The sequence below is a fragment of the Microcebus murinus genome, chromosome 14, assembly GCF_040939455.1.
Source record: "Microcebus murinus isolate Inina chromosome 14, M.murinus_Inina_mat1.0, whole genome shotgun sequence".
Taxonomy (NCBI): Eukaryota; Metazoa; Chordata; class Mammalia; order Primates; family Cheirogaleidae; genus Microcebus; species Microcebus murinus.
The window spans coordinates 10963816-10982089 of NC_134117.1; the positions used below are offsets into that span (position 1 = coordinate 10963816).

The 18274-nt window shown below is 43.6% G+C and overlaps 1 long non-coding RNA gene across 1 annotated transcript; it reads right to left on the minus strand.

The window, feature by feature from the left end:
* Positions 1 to 9730: 9730 nt before the first annotated feature.
* On the minus strand, positions 9731 to 18246 carry LOC105857043 (uncharacterized). The gene is made up of 3 exons (XR_012922790.1): positions 18070 to 18246; positions 15995 to 16117; positions 9731 to 9787 (listed from the first exon to the last, which is right to left on the minus strand). It is a non-coding gene; the product is annotated as an uncharacterized LOC105857043 (long non-coding RNA).
* Between the last annotated feature and the right edge of the window lie 28 nt (positions 18247 to 18274).

An 18274-nucleotide genomic window follows, 5' to 3' on the forward strand; every position in this document is an offset into this window, starting at 1 on the left:
TTTTGCAGGTAAAGCATTTGCAAAGACAATCGACCTTCTCCTGGATTCCTTTTAACAACCTTAAATCAATCTGCATCTCAAATACCTGCTTTGGATGAAGGGCACTGCCATCTAATAAACTAGGAGAATTATATAAAATCTTAACATAGTTCAGCTACTGTTGTAGGCTGAATTGTGTCTCTTTAAAACTCACATATTTAAGCCCTAACTGCCAGTACCTCAGAATGTGACTGTATTTGAGGTAGGGCCTTTTTTCTTTTTTTTGTTCCAGAGTCTCACTCTGTTGTCCTGAGTAGAGTGCCATGGCGTCAGCCTAGCTCACAGCAACCTCAAACTCCTGGGCTCAAGTGATCCTACTGCCCCAGCCTCTCGAGTGGCTAGGATTACAGGTGTGTGCCATGACACCCAGCTAAGTTTTCTATTTTTAGTTGAGATGAGGTCTCGCTCTTGCTCAGGCTGGTCTCGAACTCCAGAGCTCAAGTGACCCTCCTGCCTCAGCCTCCCAGAGTGCTAGGATTACAGGCATTAGCCACCTCACTTGGCCTGAAATGGGGCCTTTAAAGAGGTCATTACGTTAAAATGAGGCCCTTAGGGTAGACTAATCTGATCTAATTGATGTCCCTTGCAAGCAGAAGACATGTGGACAGAGGGCCCCCAGAGGCCTGTGTGTATCAGGGAAAGAGCATGTGAAGAGGTGGTCAGAGGCAGCTATCTGCAAGCCAAGGAGACACACCTCGATTTTGGATTTCTAGCCTACAGAACTGTGACGAAATACATTTCTGCTATTTAAGCCACCCAGTTTGTGCTGCTTTGTCCTAGCAAACTAATACAGCTATTCTTAGGCAGTCTGTATTAGAAGTGGAGTGCCCTGCCAGAGATTATATTTCTATGGGATTTCCCCCCTCTTCTTTTGCAAAAGAGAAGCTTGAAAACATTATCTTTGAATTATTAAACCCCCTTTTCTCTCAAAGTAAAGGTGTGGGCCCCTTGATTTCACTTAGACAATCTTCCTTGGATGGGGAATCACTCCCTTGTCTGGAATTAAAATGTAAAATCACATTCTTTTGTGTTTGGAGAAATTTAAGAGGAAATGTGCCAGACACCCTCAGAAATCCTAATACAAACTGCCTAAGAGTAGCTGTGTTAGTTTTAATGAATGAAGCCTTTCTGGAGGCAGTATGGCAGTATCTATCAAAATGGAAAAGTGCACATTCAGGAATTTACTTTTAGGAAATACACATGCACACAAATACGTATGTACAAAGATCTTCCTGCAGTGCTGCTGGTAAGAGTGAAAACATGAAAATGACCTGAATGACCATTAATGAAGAAACAACAAAAAGAAATGATGGTATGTTCCATACTATAGAGTGCTATGAAGCTATTGAGAGTGAGGTAGAGACATGTACTAAGTCACTATATCGCCATCTCAGTATAAAAGCCCAAGTTGTCATGTGTATGTATGGCACGGGAGGGCTGCACACTCAACTGCTGACAGCAGTTACCTTAGAGGAAGGGCAGGGGAACTGTGTGAAGGAAGGTTTGGGGCTGTGTACCCCACAATTTTTCAATCTTTTACAATGAAAATATATTCATATATTAGTTGTAGAATAAAAATGCAATATAAATATTTACAAATGTAGAATATAAAAATATTTAAGTTGGCCGGGCGCTGTGGCTCACGCCTGTAATCCTAGCTCTTGGGAGGCCGAGGCGGGCGGATTGCTCAAGGTCAGGAGTTCAAAACCAGCCTGAGCAAGAGCGAGACCCCGTCTCTACTATAAATAGAAAGAAATTAATTGGCCAACTGATATATATATAAAAAATTAGCCGGGCATGGTGGCGCATGCCTGTAGTCCCAGCTACTCGGGAGGCTGAGGCAGGAGGATCGCTTGAGCCCAGGAGTTTGAGGTTGCTGTGAGCTAGGCTGACGCCACGGCACTCACTCTAGCCTGGACAACAAAGTGAGACTCTGTCTCAAAAAAAAAAAAAAAAAAAAAAAAAAAATTTAAGTTAAATATTTATAAATGTATATTTAATGCATGATATATTACATGTACTATATATAATGCCCATACCTGTAAAAATATCATTGAAAAATATTAAAATACTAGTAACAGTGGATTTCTTGAGGTGGATAAGACTTCAGCAATTTTTCCATCTCCTTTTACTTTTATTTCACCATCTTTAATATACTGTAGTATTTCATTGCTTCCAGTAGTTAAATTAAAAACTCTCTGAAATTGGGATGCATCTTACAATTATAGCTGGAAGTATTTTCTCCGTTTTCTTAGTGATATATAAAATAATGATGCTTCATCACTGATGGAATTACTAGATTTTTTTTTTTTTTTGAGACAGAGTCTCACTTTGTTGCCCAAGCTAGAGTGAATGCTGTGGCATCAGCCTAGCTCAAAACAACCTCAAACTCCTGGGCTCAAACAATCCTCCTGCCTCAGCCTCCCAAGCAGCTGGGACTACAGGCATGCACCACCATTCCCGGCTAATTTTTTCTATATATATTAGTTGGCCAATTAATTTTTTTCTATTTATAGTAGAGATGGGGGTCTCACTCTTGCTCAGGGTGGTTTCGAACTCCTGACCTTGAGCTATCGATCCACCTGCCTCGGCCTCCCAGAGTGCTAGGATTACAGGTGTGATGGAATTTCTAGATTTAATGAAACATGGTAAACAGAAAAGATGAGAATGGGCCAGGTGCGGTGGCTCACACCTGTAATCCTAGCACTCTCGGAGGCCAAGACGGGTGGATCGCTCAAGGTCAGGAGTTCGAAACCAGTCTGAGGAAGAGTGAGACCCCATCTCTACTAAAAATAGAAAGAAATTAATTAGCCAAGTAAAAATATATAGAAAAAAAATTAGCTGGGCATGGTGGTGCATGCCTGCAGTCCCAGCTACTCAGGAGGCTGAGGCAGTAGGATTGCTTGAGTCCAGGCCATTGTTTGAGCTAGGGTGATGCCAAAGCACTCTAACCCCGGCAACAGAATGAGACTCTGCCTCAAAAAAAAAAAAAAAAAGGTGAGAACATATGTTAAAACCCACGCACCCCAGATTTCCTGTTCTTTCTACTTCATCAAGGTCATTTGCTGAGTCTTACAGAAGCATATTTAGCCCAAAACACGTACTCTAATTTTGTGTGGTATATGGGCTTGAGGTATCATTTTTCATTAAATTAACAAGAACACAGGATCAGTGAAACTTGATTTCCCTTGCAGAGTGTGCAAACATTTGTTAAACAGCCTGCTGCACAGGCAGAGGGGTGGAGAGATGGATACAGAGATCACCAAAGCACAGTGCCTGCCTGTGACCACCTGACACTCAGGCACAGAAAGAGGGATGGTGACAGCAAGACCAGATTCATTGCTTCCGGGACTTCAGATCTGGAGATCCAAACTTGAAGGAAATGGAGAAAAGTCTCAGAGGTGGAAGAGGATAAAAGTGTCTTAGGTTTTTTGCATCTCCTTGCTCCTTGTTTCTGACCCATGGCAGGGACTCAAAATATTTCCTCAATGAATGAGTTAGGGAGCAGCCCCATATGAAGACAATGATGACTAGATAATAAAACAAAAGATTCAAGGCAGATGGTGGGTGCAGGGAGGGGAAGAATGATGACGGCTGAGTGCAGGCTGTCTAGGGGTGGGACGACGCAGGGCCAGGGGTGGAGAAGCTGTTTATGGGAAGGTGGGAGGATGACTGCAGTTGATGTCTTCCTCGTATTTCACCACTTGTGCTGTCTGACCTGCCAGACAGGTTCTCCAGAGTTATGGGGAAAAGAGTAGAGAGGGTAGAGAGAGGGAGAGGGGAGGCATTCCTAACCTTTAGCAAGGAGACCAACCTCTGTGCTGTCACAGACAGGTGAAGCTGGGGTGTGGAAACAGACAACCTGAGTTCAAATCCCACCTCTGCCCATCTTAGTTGTGAAACCTCAAGCATGTTGCCTATCTTCTCTGTGCTTGTTTTCTCAGTGATCAAATTCCTCTGTGCCTCTCCCAATAAAGGTTTGAATCAGCATGAATCCTAGGTTTGAATCACTTGAATCCTAGCTAATTCAAAGGTTTGAATTAGCATGAAATTTTCATGCTAATTTTATAGATAAGGATAGCCTTGTGTAGGTGGTTCCCAAGACAAACCCCAGATTCAATGATTTGCTAGAAGGACCCACAGGATTTGCATACAGCTATACTCATGGCTATGATGTATTACAGTCAGAGGATACACAGCAAAATTAGCAAAGGGTAAAGGTACATGGAGTGATATCTGGAGGAAACAATGGCCAAACTGCCCAGAGTTTTCTCCCAGTGGAGTCACACAGGACACAATTACTCCAGCAACAAGTTGTGACAATACTTGTGAAATGTATTGACCAGGGAAGCTCATTAGGACTCAGTACCCAAGGTTTTTACCGCGGCCAGTCACATAGGCACACTCTGCCTAGCTTGTGCCAAAATTCCAAACTTTAAAGAAACACCATGTAAGTACAAATAGTTCAGGCACAGTCAGGCCCTCTTATCAGTCCCGGAATGTTAGCCACATTGCAAAAATCTAAGTCCCTAGAGACCAGGCCAGGGCCTACCTTGCCAGAAGGCTTTTCTAAGGGCATCAGTCTCAGGCCTGCTGTATCAATTACTTCTGCAGAGTCTGCTCGCTCCTTGCTCCCAGAAAAAGAGTAAGAAGTTGTTGGAACTGATGTGGATTTGGAAAATGCCCAAACTGTCTGAGCATGTAGGCAATGGAACCCAACATTTTCCACAGATGTTCAAATTCCCAGGTCCCTGCCAGCCAAATGTGGCCCTTCATTCTCACCTTCATTTCTTTGTTTCTTTTCTTTCTTTTTTCTTTTTTTAAGACAGAGCCTTGCTCTGTTGCCCCAGCTAGAGTGCAGTGGCGTCAGCCTAGCTTACTGCAGCCTCAAACTCCTGGGCTCAAACGATCCTCCTGCCTGAGCCTCCCGAGTACCTGGATCTGCAGGATCACACCACTGCGCCTGGCTAAGTTTTTCTATTTTTAGTATAGACCAGGTCTCACTCTTGCTCAGGGCTGATTTCGAACTCCGGAGCTCAAGTCATCCTCCTGCCTTGGCCTCCCAGAATGCTAGGATTACAGGTGTGAGCCACTGTGCCTGACCCATATTTGCTTCGATAATTGGATTTGAGCATACATTGGGCATGTGTCAGCCAAGGAGCCATTAGGGTGGTACTCCTTTTCATTTAAGGAATTCCGGCTCAGTTGTGGACTGCAAGGGGCTTTAGTCAACTGTTCTGACACTCTATCCTGACAGTTAACTGGCTTCCAGCATAAATGAAGTTTCCAGAATGTTCCCAAGATGAAGTCATCCTTCTTGTGTTCTCCAAAGTTTCAGAATGCTGATAGTGGAAACTGGGTAGATCCAGACCCCAAAACCAAAAAGCCCAGCTTTGGAGCTATATTGCATTAAAAGAAATAGTTCAGGCCAGGCATGGTGACTCATGCCTGTAATCCTAGCACTCTGGGAGGCCGAGGCGGGAGGATCACTCACGGTCAGGAGTTCAAAACCAGCCTCAGCAAGAGCGAGACCCTGTCTCTACTATAAATAGAAAAAAATTAATTGGCCAACTAATATATATAGAAAAAATTAGCCGGGAATGGTGGCGCATGCCTGTAGTCCCAGCTGCTTGGGAGGCTGAGGCAGGAGGATTGCTTGAGCCCAGGAGTTTGAGGTTGTTGTGAGCTAGGCTGATGCCACGGCATTCACTCTAGCTTGGGCAACAAAGCGAGACTCTGTCTCAAAAAAAAAAAGAAATAGTTCAGCAAGAAAAATACAATGAAAATGAATTGTGATCCTTATTTGCATTTTTCAAAGAACATTAAAGAGGGCAGAATTTATTACCTACAATGAAATGTCTTAAAATTCCTTTTCCCACATATTTTAAAAATAAACCTTTTATTTTATTATTTTTTTTTGAGACAGAGTCTCACTCTATTGCCTCGGCTAGAGTGCCGTGGCGTCAGCCTAGCTCACACCAACCTCAAACTCCTGGGCTCAAGCAATGCTACTGCCTCAGCCTCTGGAGTAGCTGGGACTACAGGCATGCGCCACCATGCCCGGCTAATTTTTTCTATATTAATTTCTTTCTATTTTTAGTAGAGACGGGGTCTCGCTCTTGCTCAGGCTGGTTTCAAACTCCTGACCTTGAGCGATTCTCCTGCCTCGGCCTCCCAGAGTGCTAGGATTACAGGCATGAGCCACCACACCCAGCCAAAAATAAACCTTTTATTTTATAATAGTTTTAGATTTACAGAAAAACTGCAAAGATGGTACTGAGAGTTCCCACATACCCCACGCCCAGTTTGCTCTATTATTAAACAACTTATATTAGTATGGTACATTTGTCACAACTAATGAGCCAATAATGATACATTATTTTTGTTTGTTTGTTTGTTTTTTGAGATAGGGTCTTGCTCTGTTACTCAGGCTGAAATGCAGTGATGCAATCATAGCTCACTGCAGCCTCGAACTCCTGGGCTCAAGCAATCTTCCTGCCTCAGCCTCTCTAGTAGATGGGACTACTGGTGCATGTCATCATGCCCAGCTAACTTTTTTTTTTTTTTGAGACAGAGTCTCACTTTGTTGCTCAGGCTAGAGTGAGTGCCGTGGCGTCAGCCTAGCTCACAGCAACTTCAATCTCCTGGGCTCAAGCAATTCTACTGCCTCAGCATCCTAAGTAACTGGGACTACGGGCATGCGCCACCATGCCCGGCTAATTTTTTGTGTATATATATATATATATTTAGTTGGTCAATTAATTTCTTTCTATTTTTATAGTAGAGATGGGGGTCTCGCTCTTGCTCAGGCTGGTCTCGAACTCCTGACCTTGAGCGATCCACCCACCTCGGCCTCCCAGAGTGCTAGGATTACAGGTGTGAGCCACCGCACCTGACCCAGCTAATTTTTTAATTTTTTGTAGAGATGGGGTCTTCTTATGTTGCCCAGACTGGTCTCAAACTTCTAGCCTCAAGCAATCGTCCTGCCTCGACCTCCCAAAGTGCTGAGATTATAGGCATGAGATGTTGCGCCTGACCCAATACACCATTAACTAAAGTCCATGCTTTATCCAGATTCTCTTAGGTTTTACCTAATTTGTTTTTCCTGTTCCAGGATTCCATTTAGGATAAAACATCATATTTTGTCAACATACCTCCTTAGGGTCTCCTTAACTAAGACAGTTTCTTAGCGTTTCCTTGTTTTGATGACCTTACCAGTTTTTTCTTCTTTTTTTTTTTCCCCCCAGAGATAGGGTCTTGCTCTGTCACCCAGGATAGAGTGCAGTGGCATGATCATAGCTCACTGTAACCTTGAACTCCTGGGCTCAAGCCATCCTCTGGCCTCATGCTCCCAAAGATCTGGGATTACAGACAGGAGCCACTGTTCCTGGCCCACTTTTAGCAGTTTTGAGGAGGATTGGTCAGGTATTTTGTAGACTGTCCTTCTACAGGGATTTTTCTGTTTTTCTCATGATTAGACTGGATTAAACATTTTTAGGAGGAAGGTCACAGAGGTAAAGTGCCACTCTCACTACATCTTATCAACGGTACATCAAAGTGTTAACCTTGATCATCTGGCTGAGATTGTTTGCCAGGTTTCTTCACTGTAAAGTTATGCTTTTTTCTCCCTTTCTATACTGTAGTCTTTGGATGGAAATCACTATGCACTTAAAGAGCCTACACTCTTTTTTAAGTTTTATTGAACTGGGCAACGCCTCATTCTATTCCACAGAGTGAGTGTTCCTGGCCTACATGCTTAAGTGGTGGGTTACACACCACCTCCTCAAGGGTAAATTATCTACATAAGTTATTTGGGACCCGGCGTGGGCCCAAACGTATAACTTATTCGATCTTATTTATATCAGTATGGACTCCCCCAGTTTTGTAAACTATCTCTCTCATTCATGCAACATAGGCTCTGAAATCTCTTTCCACCCTCTTTGCCAATAACTCCACCTACTGCCATCCTCTTCTTCTTTCTTTTCTTTTCTTCTTCATTAACCTTTTTTTTTTTTTTTTTTTTTGAGACAGAGTCTCGCTTTGTTGCCCAGGCTAGAGTGAGTGCCGTGGCGTCAGCCTAGCTCACAGCAACCTCAAACTCCTGGGCTCAAGCAATCCTGCTGCCTCAGCCTCCCAAGTAGCTGGGACTACAGGCATGAGCCACCATGCCCGGCTAATTTTTTCTATATATATTAGTTGGCCAATTAATTTCTTTCTATTTATAGTAGAGACGGGGTCTCGCTCTTGCTCAGGCTGGTTTCGAACTCCTGACCTTGAGCAATCCGCCCGCCTCGGCCTCCCAGAGAGCTAGGATTACAGGCGTGAGCCACCGCGCCCGGCCTCATTAACCTTTTTGATATTTCTATTGCCTCCTTTCTCTCACTTCAGCCCTTTCCTACTTGAAGCGAGTAAGAGAAGGGCAATGCCCATCAGGCAACATCAGGATACTTTTTAGCAGGTGAGGGGCAGAAAGAGGCTGTGACTGTCTCAGCATTATTTATTTTGTCCCTCTTATGTGTACAGATGTGAAAATGAGTTCTAGAGAGCAATGCATCAGGGACTATGCTAAGAGCACTACATGTACCATCTCATTTAAATCTCACAAAACCTTAGTAAAACTGTGGCCACAGAGATTACTTGCCCAGTGTCATAGAGCCAGCACATGGCAAAGCTGGGGTTAAAAGCCACATTTGACTCCAAATCTGGCATGTTCATGAGATGAAATGATGTGTATTTATAATCCTATTTCCATAGGAAACGAACTGCATCCCCTAGTTCTAAAAACACCAATGTGGAGTACAATGACATGTTCATCATCTCAGATTCCCAGGATCAGGATGAGATTTTTGCTTGAGCAGTCTGAATTTGTGTAAACCTTAAACAATCCTGTCCTTTTCCTCCACTGAACCGTACCCCTGTTTTTATTTCACACAAGGCAAAGTAGCCTTAGAGTTTTAAACTCTGTTAGCGTTTCGCTCTTGCTTTTCTAAGAGTAAACATGGAGAAAAGGGTTCAGTGTCTGTATTAGTTTCTATTGCTGTGTAGCAAATTAACACAAACTTAGAGGCTTAACTGGCACCCTCTCACCAGCTCACAGTTCTATAGGTCCACAGTCCAGATACAGCATGACTAGATTCTCTGCTTAGGGTCTTCGCAGGCTGGAGTCCACGTGTCGCTGGGCTGAGTTCCTTTCTAGGGGCGCTGGGAAGACTCTGCTTCCAACCTCATACAGATTGGGAAGCATTCAGTTCCTTGCAGTGGTAGGACTGAGGTCCCTGCTCTCTGGCTGGCTGTTGGCTGGGGCTACTCTCAGTCTTAGAGGCTTCCTGTAGTCCCTTGCCATGTAGCTCCCTCCTTGTGCTTTAAAACTCTTACTTCCTCTACTTATGATGTCCAGGCCCAGATTTAAAGGGCTATGTGATTGGTTAGGCCCACCCAGTCAATCCCCCCTTCATAAAGACAACTGTGACATATAATATAACCTAATCACAGGGGTGATATCCCATATTTACAGCCCCAGGGATGAGAATTTGGGGTTATCTTAGAATTTTATGAACTACAGTCTCCATTCCTTTATTTATTCACACAGCACATATTAATGGAGTGCCTGGGCTCTGTGCCAAGCACGGTTCCAGGAGCTGGAGATACAGTGGTGAACAAGACACCCTTGGCCTTTGAAACTTACCATCTAGTGCGGTGAGACAGCAGCCAAGGAAACAAAGACAACCATCAGTCAATGATGAGTGCTCTGCAGAGAATTAAGACAGGGTGGCCTTTAGATTTAGAGTAGGTAGTCAGGAGACGGTTCTCTGAGGGGTGCCATTTAAGCTGCTCCACAAGAAGATAATACAATGAAAAGGTCCACATTTAGATTATCCTAGTACCCACATCCCCATCATGAAAGCCCACACCCTGTGGTTCCAGGTTTCCTTCTAATCATGTTTAACATATTTAACAGAGAAGCCTATTTCAAACCACACCCAAAACCACTATGCACAGTGTCTTACTCACTCTACTTTCTTGGCCCTGGTTGTTTTTTGTGTATTTGGGCATAACCTCCTCAATCCTCAAGCAAAACTGGGTTTCTTGGCATGCCACAATGGCATAAGCGAGTGAGTGCACAGATTCCCACAACATGCCCCTCAGCCTTCTCCCAGAGTCTGGCGGAACATTAGTGGGTGAAGAGAGCTGAGTGTAAGAAGCATTTCTCCCAATAAATAACAAATACTGCCAAGACACATTCCTGCTAAATATATGCTCGGCTGAGTTTGCATTTCAATTTTCCTGCTTTAAATTTGCAGAACCTAGAAGGCCAGTGAGAACCGCCTGGCACAGGCACAGTCACACCCCACATCTGCACTTGGTGCACCACTGTGGAAAAGATTTCCAAGTCCAGTTGGATACTTTCATGGTTAAAAATGCAAGGCTGTAAGGTTTCCGACCTTGTTATCATGCCGTTGAAACTATATAGGTGCTTTGAGATATATAATGAACAACCACTTTCTGGGTGTTGACCGTGTGCCAGTACTGTCTACACACAAAGATGAACTGTCTCAGACACTATCTTCAAGGGACTCCCAGGATCACACAGGATATCAGCATGCAAATAAGCAATCATGATATAGTAGGCTTACTTTAATCAACTCAGTCATTTATTCAACAAATATTTATTGAGTGCTTACTATGTGCCAGGCATTGTTACAGGTGCTAAACATACAGCAGTGAACAAAGCAGACAGAAAAATCCCTGCTCTCATCAAGATTATTGTATGTTAGAGCAGTAGACAATAAAGAAATAAACTCATAAAATATATTTGGGATCAGGTGGTGATAAATGCTATGGAGGGAAATCAGGAAGAGAAGGTTTTGAGGAAGTATAAGAGGTGAGGGAGGATGTCACTGAAAAGGTGACATTGGTGGTAGTGGGGAAGTGATAAAGGGAAGAGGAATTGTGTAGGCCCTTGCAGGCCATTGTAAGGACTCTGACTTTCACTGAGTCTGCTAGAAAGTCACAAGAAGGTCTTGATCAGGACACTGAGATGATCTTACTTTTTTTTCGATGGGGACTCACTGTGTTGCCGGGGCTTGGTCTTGAATTCCGGGCCTCAAGTGATCCTCCTGCTTCAGCTTCCCTAAGTGCCAGGATTACAGGTCTGAGCCACCATGCCTGGTCCTTACTTTTGTTTTAAAAGGATTCCTCTGGGGAGGTAGCTTGGCTAAGTGGTTTAAAAGGATTCTGCTTGCCATTTGCAGAGTAGAGAAGGGACCCAAGGTAGAAAGTGAAAGACATGTTAGCAGGTTACTATATACTCCAGGGGAGAAATGATGGTAACTTGGACCAGGTGGTAGCCATGGAGGTGGTAGATAAGAGATTTGTTGATGGACTGATTGGATCTGAGGATGTGACAGAACAAGGGGAGTCAAAGATATCTCCAACATTTTTGAACTGAGAGAATGGAAGAATGGGACTGCCATTTTATTTTATTTTATTTATTTAAGACAGAGTCTTGCTTTGTTGCCCAGGCTAGAGTGAGTGCCGTGGCATCACCCTAGCTCACAGCAACCTCAAACTCCTGGGCTCAAGCAATCCTATTGCCTCAGCCTCCCGAATAGCTGGGACTACAAGCATATGCCACCATGCCCGGCTAATTTTTTCTATATATATTAGTTAGCCAATGAATTTCTTTCTATTTATAGTAGAGACAGGTGTCTCGCTCTTGCTCAGGCTGGTTTTGAACTCCTGACCTTGAGCAATCCGCTGGCCTCGGCCTCCAAAAGTGCCGCACCCAGCTGGTATTGCCATTTTAGAGACAGGGTCTTGCTCTATTGCCCAGGCTAGAGTGCAGTGGCATGATCACAGCACACTGCAGTCTCAAAGTCCTGGACTTAAAGGATCCTCCCACCTCAGCCTCCCTAGTAGTTGAGACTACAGGCATGCAGCATGTAGTCTGGCTAATTTTCTGTTTGTTTTTTGTAGATATGGGGCTTGCTATGTTGCCTAGGCTGGTCTTAAAATCCTGTGTTCAAGCAATCCTCCTGCCTTGGCCTCCCAAAATGCTGAGATTGCAGGCATGAGGTTGCCTTTATTAACATGGAGAAGATTACAGGAGAAGACTGGAGACAGAGGAAAACAGGGATTTGGTTTTGGGTAGGTTGGATGTATGCAGCATGTTAAACATTTAACAGATGTGTCAAATATGTATCTCGGTGTGGGAGGTTTGGCTTTCAGGAGAGAAGTCAAGGGCTGATTTTGTAACTTGTAAGCCTAGAAATATTTCTAAAGCTATGAGCTAGAACCAAGAGATGAGCATGGTTAGAAGACATACAAGGTTCAGGAGCTGAGCCCTGGGGTATTTCAACTACAGATGTCAGAGAGATGAGGAAACACCAGCGAGGAGTAGTCAGCAAGGTAGTAAGAAAATCAGGAATGGGTGATTCTGGAGGCCAAGTGAAGAAAGTGTTTCAAGGAGATGGAGTGATCAACCCTGCACGTGAGATGAGGTGGAATCAAATACATAAGTGCACAGGGGTGGGCTTGAGATTGGAGCCTGAGACCAAAGAGCAGGAGCAGGGAAGGCAGACGGTATGAGCACAGCCGCAGGCGGGGGATAGAGGGCAGGGTGTCAAAGTTCTCTTCTAACTGCTCCACTGTTTTCAGTGCTACAGAGCAGGAAGACATCAGCTCAGAGGAGAGTAAAGCAGAGCAAGGAGGTGTTAGAGGATTGAAGAGAAGAGAAGAAAAAAGAAACAGTCATCTAGGAGCATGGGCTAGGGCCTAGAGAAGTATAGTAGGATGGCTGGGCAGCAACAAGGTGCTTGTCAGGGCTTGTGGTCTTGAATTTAATGTACATGCTTGTATATTCTTCTCTGGCCAAAGGAGTAGGTGGAGGGTTGGATTCGACCAGGGTTGGGGTTTTGCCAGGTGAGTAGGATAAAGAAAGAGATGAGTAAGAAAAGAATGAAATGATGGAATCTAAGTTGGAAATAGAGGACATGGGGGGATGAGGGGCAGTGAAAAGATTGTAGGTCAGAAGGGTTTTTAGAACTGGGGCACAACACAGTTAATGATATGAGGTGGTGATTGGAAAATGAAGTCTTGAAATCAAGATTTGTTAATTGAGACTGTTGGTATGACAAGGTCTAGCATAGAGGTCAGCAAACTATGTCTTGTTCACCAAATTTGGCCTGCTGCCAGTTTTTGTGCAACCTTGAGCTAAGAATAATCTTTACATTTTAAATACAGAATATTGGCCAAATATAGAATTTTGGCATAGTGGCTCATGCCTGTAATCTTAGCACTTTGGGAGGCTGAGTCAGGAGGATCACCTGACGCCAGGAGTTTGAGACCAGCCTAGGCAATGAAGCAAGAACCCATCTCCACAAAACATGGAAAAATTAGCTAGGCAGGCCGGGCGCGGTGGCTCACGCCTGTAATCCTAGCTCTCTGGGAGGCCGAGGCGGGCGGATTGCTCGAGGTCAGGAGTTCGAAACCAGCCTGAGCAAGAGCGAGACCCCGTCTCTACTATAAAAAAATAGAAAGAAATTAATTGGCCAACTAATATATATACAAAAAATTAGCCGGGCATGGTGGCGAATGCCTGTAGTCCCAGCTACTCGGGAGGCTGAGGCAGGAGGATTGCTTGAGCCAGGAGTTTGAGGTTGCTATGAGCTAGGCTGACGCCATGGCACTCACTCTAGCCTGGGCAACAAAGCGAGACTCTGTCTCAAAAAAAAAAAAAAAAAAAAAAAAAATTAGCTAGGCATGGTGGTGCATGCCTGTAGTCCCAGCCACTTAGGAGGCTGAGACAGGGGGACTGCTTGAGCCAAGGAGTTAGAGGTTGCAGTGAGCTATAATGGCACCATTGCACTCTAGCCCGGGCAACAGAGCAAGACCTTCCCCCACCCCCCAAAATACCCCCCACCAAATTAAATATAAAATACAAAAAAAGGCTATAATTCTTTCAGCAAGCACAGCTGCTCAGAGTTGAAGACACTGCCTCCTGCCCGCAAACCCTAAGATATGTACTATCAGGCTCTTCACAGAAGTTTGCTGACTTGTGGTCTAGACTCTAAGGTATGACCATGTGTGTGAGTGGGTGAGGTAAGGCAGAGGACACATTCATGAAGGCAAGGTGGCTAGGATATTGGAACACCATCTATCTACATGGGCACAGAAATCACCAATGATTATGACAGTCAGGCTGGAGAGAGTGACAGGGGGCCAGAACTAAGAGTCAAGAAATGACGGGTGTGACCTGGGATCTGTAAATGCTATAGAGGCTGCAACATGGAGGAACGACAGGTGGTCTAGTCCAATGGCTGAGTTTCAAAGCTCGGAGTGGAAGGGAGAAGAGAATGCCCTGGAATTAGCTAGTGGGAAGAGCTAGCTGGTCACTGATCTCACCTCCAGGCATCAGTGGCTTGAGGTAGGAATATAGCCACCCTGTGAGAAGGCTCTAGGTGTAGCAGACTGCTCAGGGATGGGCCAGGGACACAGGCAAAGAGGCAGTTAAGTCACCTTTCAGGTGTCAGGAAAGACACCTGAGGCCTCAAAGGGGAAGCCTTTGAGCTGAGCCTTAAAGTATCGGCAGCAGTTAGTGAGGTGAAAGTGGGTGGGATGGGGAGGAGAGAGAAGTATTTAGGTGTAGGAGAGCACCACATCTTTAAACACTGACCTCGGAAAATCACAAATAAACTTTAGTACAGCTGGAAGTTCAGAACCAGTGCAATTAGGAGCTTGGGGTGAAGAACATTATTGTTTCTTCATTAATGTTTGTGTGCTTAGTGCTTAGGTATACTGGGAGCTCCATGTAGATGGGTAGATGCTCTATGAATTAAAGAAGACACACATTGGACTTTCTTTTTTACTTCCCCACACACATGGCGGGAAGCTGTTTTATATAAATCTTTATACGGGGATTCATTTGTTTCTCTCTCTAGCATTTTTTGAAAGTATCCTATCTGATCATTGCTTTGCCAGGCAAAATCCCCAGTGGGATACACTAACACAAATTTCATCCTTACCTGCTCTGAGCTTACAGTGTGCAAGTAATTACATTGAAGTATGATCAGTGCTAAAACAGGATGTTTATTGGTGTTCAAAGTCTTGGCATTTAACCTAATCTGGGGGTCAGGGAAGAATCCTGGAGGAAGTGACATTTAAGTGGAACTTGACAGAGAAAAAGGTTGTTGCCAGAGCAAAGGATGGGTGGGGGTGAAAAATGTTCCAAGTGAAATGATAGCACGCATCAAGTTGGGGGTGGGAGAGAAGGCTATTTAGGGCACTGAAAGACATTGGGAGTGGTGAAATGGGCCTGGATTGCAATGGTATTTCCATCTTCACAGGGCTCCCAGGGAGTGTTTGAAGTCTGGCCTCTCCCCCAAATTGCAAAGTCTGTGAAGGCTAGTCTGTCCTGTTCACTACTATAAACCCTACACCTATTGGATGCATACCCACTGTGCCTGGCACATGGTATGCACATGATAATGGTTTGTTGGAAGAATGTATTATTGTGAATCTTAGTATACCACCCTGAAATTCATTATGTTCATTAGTACAAATACCTTTGTCACTGCATTCTCATAAATGATAAATGTGAAAGCATTTTATAAATTATAAAACATGATACTTGTTTTAAAGTTATATGATATTATGTTGCAAATATGTATAATGCAGTACCTCTGTTGTGTCCATTAGAGAATCTTCTTTATTCTACCAGTCAGAAAAAAAACTCCAAAAATTATCCAGTCATATGTAATTCAAAAGTAATTTGATTAGGAAAAACCTTCATCAGCCTGATTACTTCCTCTTACCATTTCTGAAAGTGGTTTATATCAACTTCAGGTTGCCTGTTTTCTACCAAATACCCATTAATCAACAGCAAGTAATTATGTTTTTCCTCTGGGCCCAGATTAGATTCTATCTTGTCCCTCACAGTGTACGCATCTATTCTTACCAGCGAATCATTAACTCCTTGAAAGCAGGCATCTTGCATCTTGGTCTTTTTATTTCCAGCATCCAACATGGCTATTATCTGGTGCTGAATATCCATTGATTTAATTTAATAGGTACATTTATCCTGGAAATTAACATTATACTTTTACTCATTAACAAAAAAGCCACTAGACTTTAAATTATTTTATTTAATTAACTCAACTGATCATAGGCTATTATATTAACAAATGCTTCATACACTTTAAATAATTTGAAAGGGAAAAAAAATCATTATGTAGGGATACTGGATTTCATTTTACCTCAAAATTTTCTAGAGTTTGTCTTGTTGTAAGTCTACCACATTAGTAATAACCAATGAGGCCATTTTACCACTTTCTTTGCTATATAATGGAGAACTAAGAATGTCAGAAAGCTTTTTCTGATATTTAGGCAGGTTTCCTTTTATTTTATTCTGTTTGCATCTCTCTATGGTCTACTAAATAGTCTTCCACCTATATCACTTAAAGAGTAATATTTGTTCACATGTTTAGCTCTTTAATTTTGACTTAATTATTATATATACAAACAAGTCTCTTGATCCTGCCCATAAAACAGTTCCTATAGCTTCTTAGTACATTTTATTGTTTTTATAACAACCTTGTCTGGCTTTTATTTATTTATTTATTTTTTTGGAGTAAGCTCAGACATATGGAATGGTTTAAGCATTTTGGAGGAAGAACACTCTGAAAATTAATTAAAAATTATTTTTTTTGAGACAAGGTCCCGCCCTATTGCCCAGGCAGGCTGCAGTGCAGTGGTGCAACCATAGTCCACTGCGATCTCAGACTCCTGGGTTTAAGCAATCTTCCTGCCTCAGCCTCCCAAGTAGCTAGGACTACAGGTGTGAGCCACCACACTTGGCTCCAAATTTTCCTTCTTTATAGTAAACTTAAGACAAAATTTTAAAAAAGGAAAAAGAAAAAAAATAATAGTAAATTTAAATAGGAAAACCTCTTTGTGGAGGCAGAAGTAATGAGGGAGGAAAACTGTGTGTGTACCGTATGGTGGTTTCCTAATTCACTAATGTAGTACCCACTCATCAATTTACATATCCCATCTATTATTACAATAATGTGTAATACATTTACAATGATTTATTCCACTGGTGCTTTCTAAATTTTCCTTCTGAACTCATGTTTGTTTATTTATTTTTTTGAGACAGTCTCACTCTGTTGCCCTGGCTAGAGTGCCCTGGCGTCAGCCTAGCTCACAGCAACCTCAAACTCCTGGCTCAAGCGATCCTCCTGTCTCAGGCTCCCAAGTAGCTGGGACTACAGGCATGAGCCACCGTGCCCGGCTAATTTTTTCTATATATTTTTAGTTGGCCAATTAATTTCTATTTTTAGTAGAGATGGGGGTCTTGCTCTTGCTCAGGCTGGTTTGGAACTCCTGACCTTGAGCGATCTTCCAGCCTTGGCCTCAGGCCTTGGGATTAAGGGTGTGAGCCACCACGCCCAGCCGTGAAGTGAACTCGTCTTTATTTCGTACCAAAGGCTTGCGAATTAGATTCAGTTTAAATAGCTTTCAAGTTCTAGGCGTAGTAATAAATCTGCAAACATTAAAACTGAATCAACAATAAGATAGGGCCTGCTATAAATTAATTTTTTTCACTAACATTCATTTTTCTTAATGTATGTTTGTGACGCGAGCAGTATGTAGAAGCGACGACAGTCCCAAGTATTTTCAAACATTATGCAAGTCTGTTCTGCTCCAGGGCTTTTGCCCTATGCGGATTGCTATCCTCCCTCACCTTCTCTAAAGGTCTTCAATCCTCAGACAATCCCTGTGACACCAACTTTTTATTTTACCAAGTTATAAAGTAACCGTGCCTGTTTCTTTACTTATTTATTGCATCCCCCTCCCCACGCTTGTCCATCAGGGTTGAGCGGCGCTGGCCTAACTGTACCTGCTCAATACATTCCTGTTAAGTAGATTCACCATTTCATTTAGCCAGAGACAGGCTATTCCCTAGGCGGACGGGACCTTATTGTAATTCTGCATGACTCCGCCAGACAGAAACTCCGACCCCAAACTCACCTTTCCCACCCCGATTCTCGCTCGAGGAGAGCAGGGCCTGAGAACCAGCTCCCTAAAAAATCACCCGGCAAAGCCCTAAGGGCTCACTGAACCTCGCGCGCCTGCACCCCCAGCGCACGCCGAGGACGCCACGTCAGCCTGCGTGCGTGACGCCAGCGCGCCTGCGCGCGGGGAGGGGCGGGGCACACGCGAAGGCCGCCCCTAC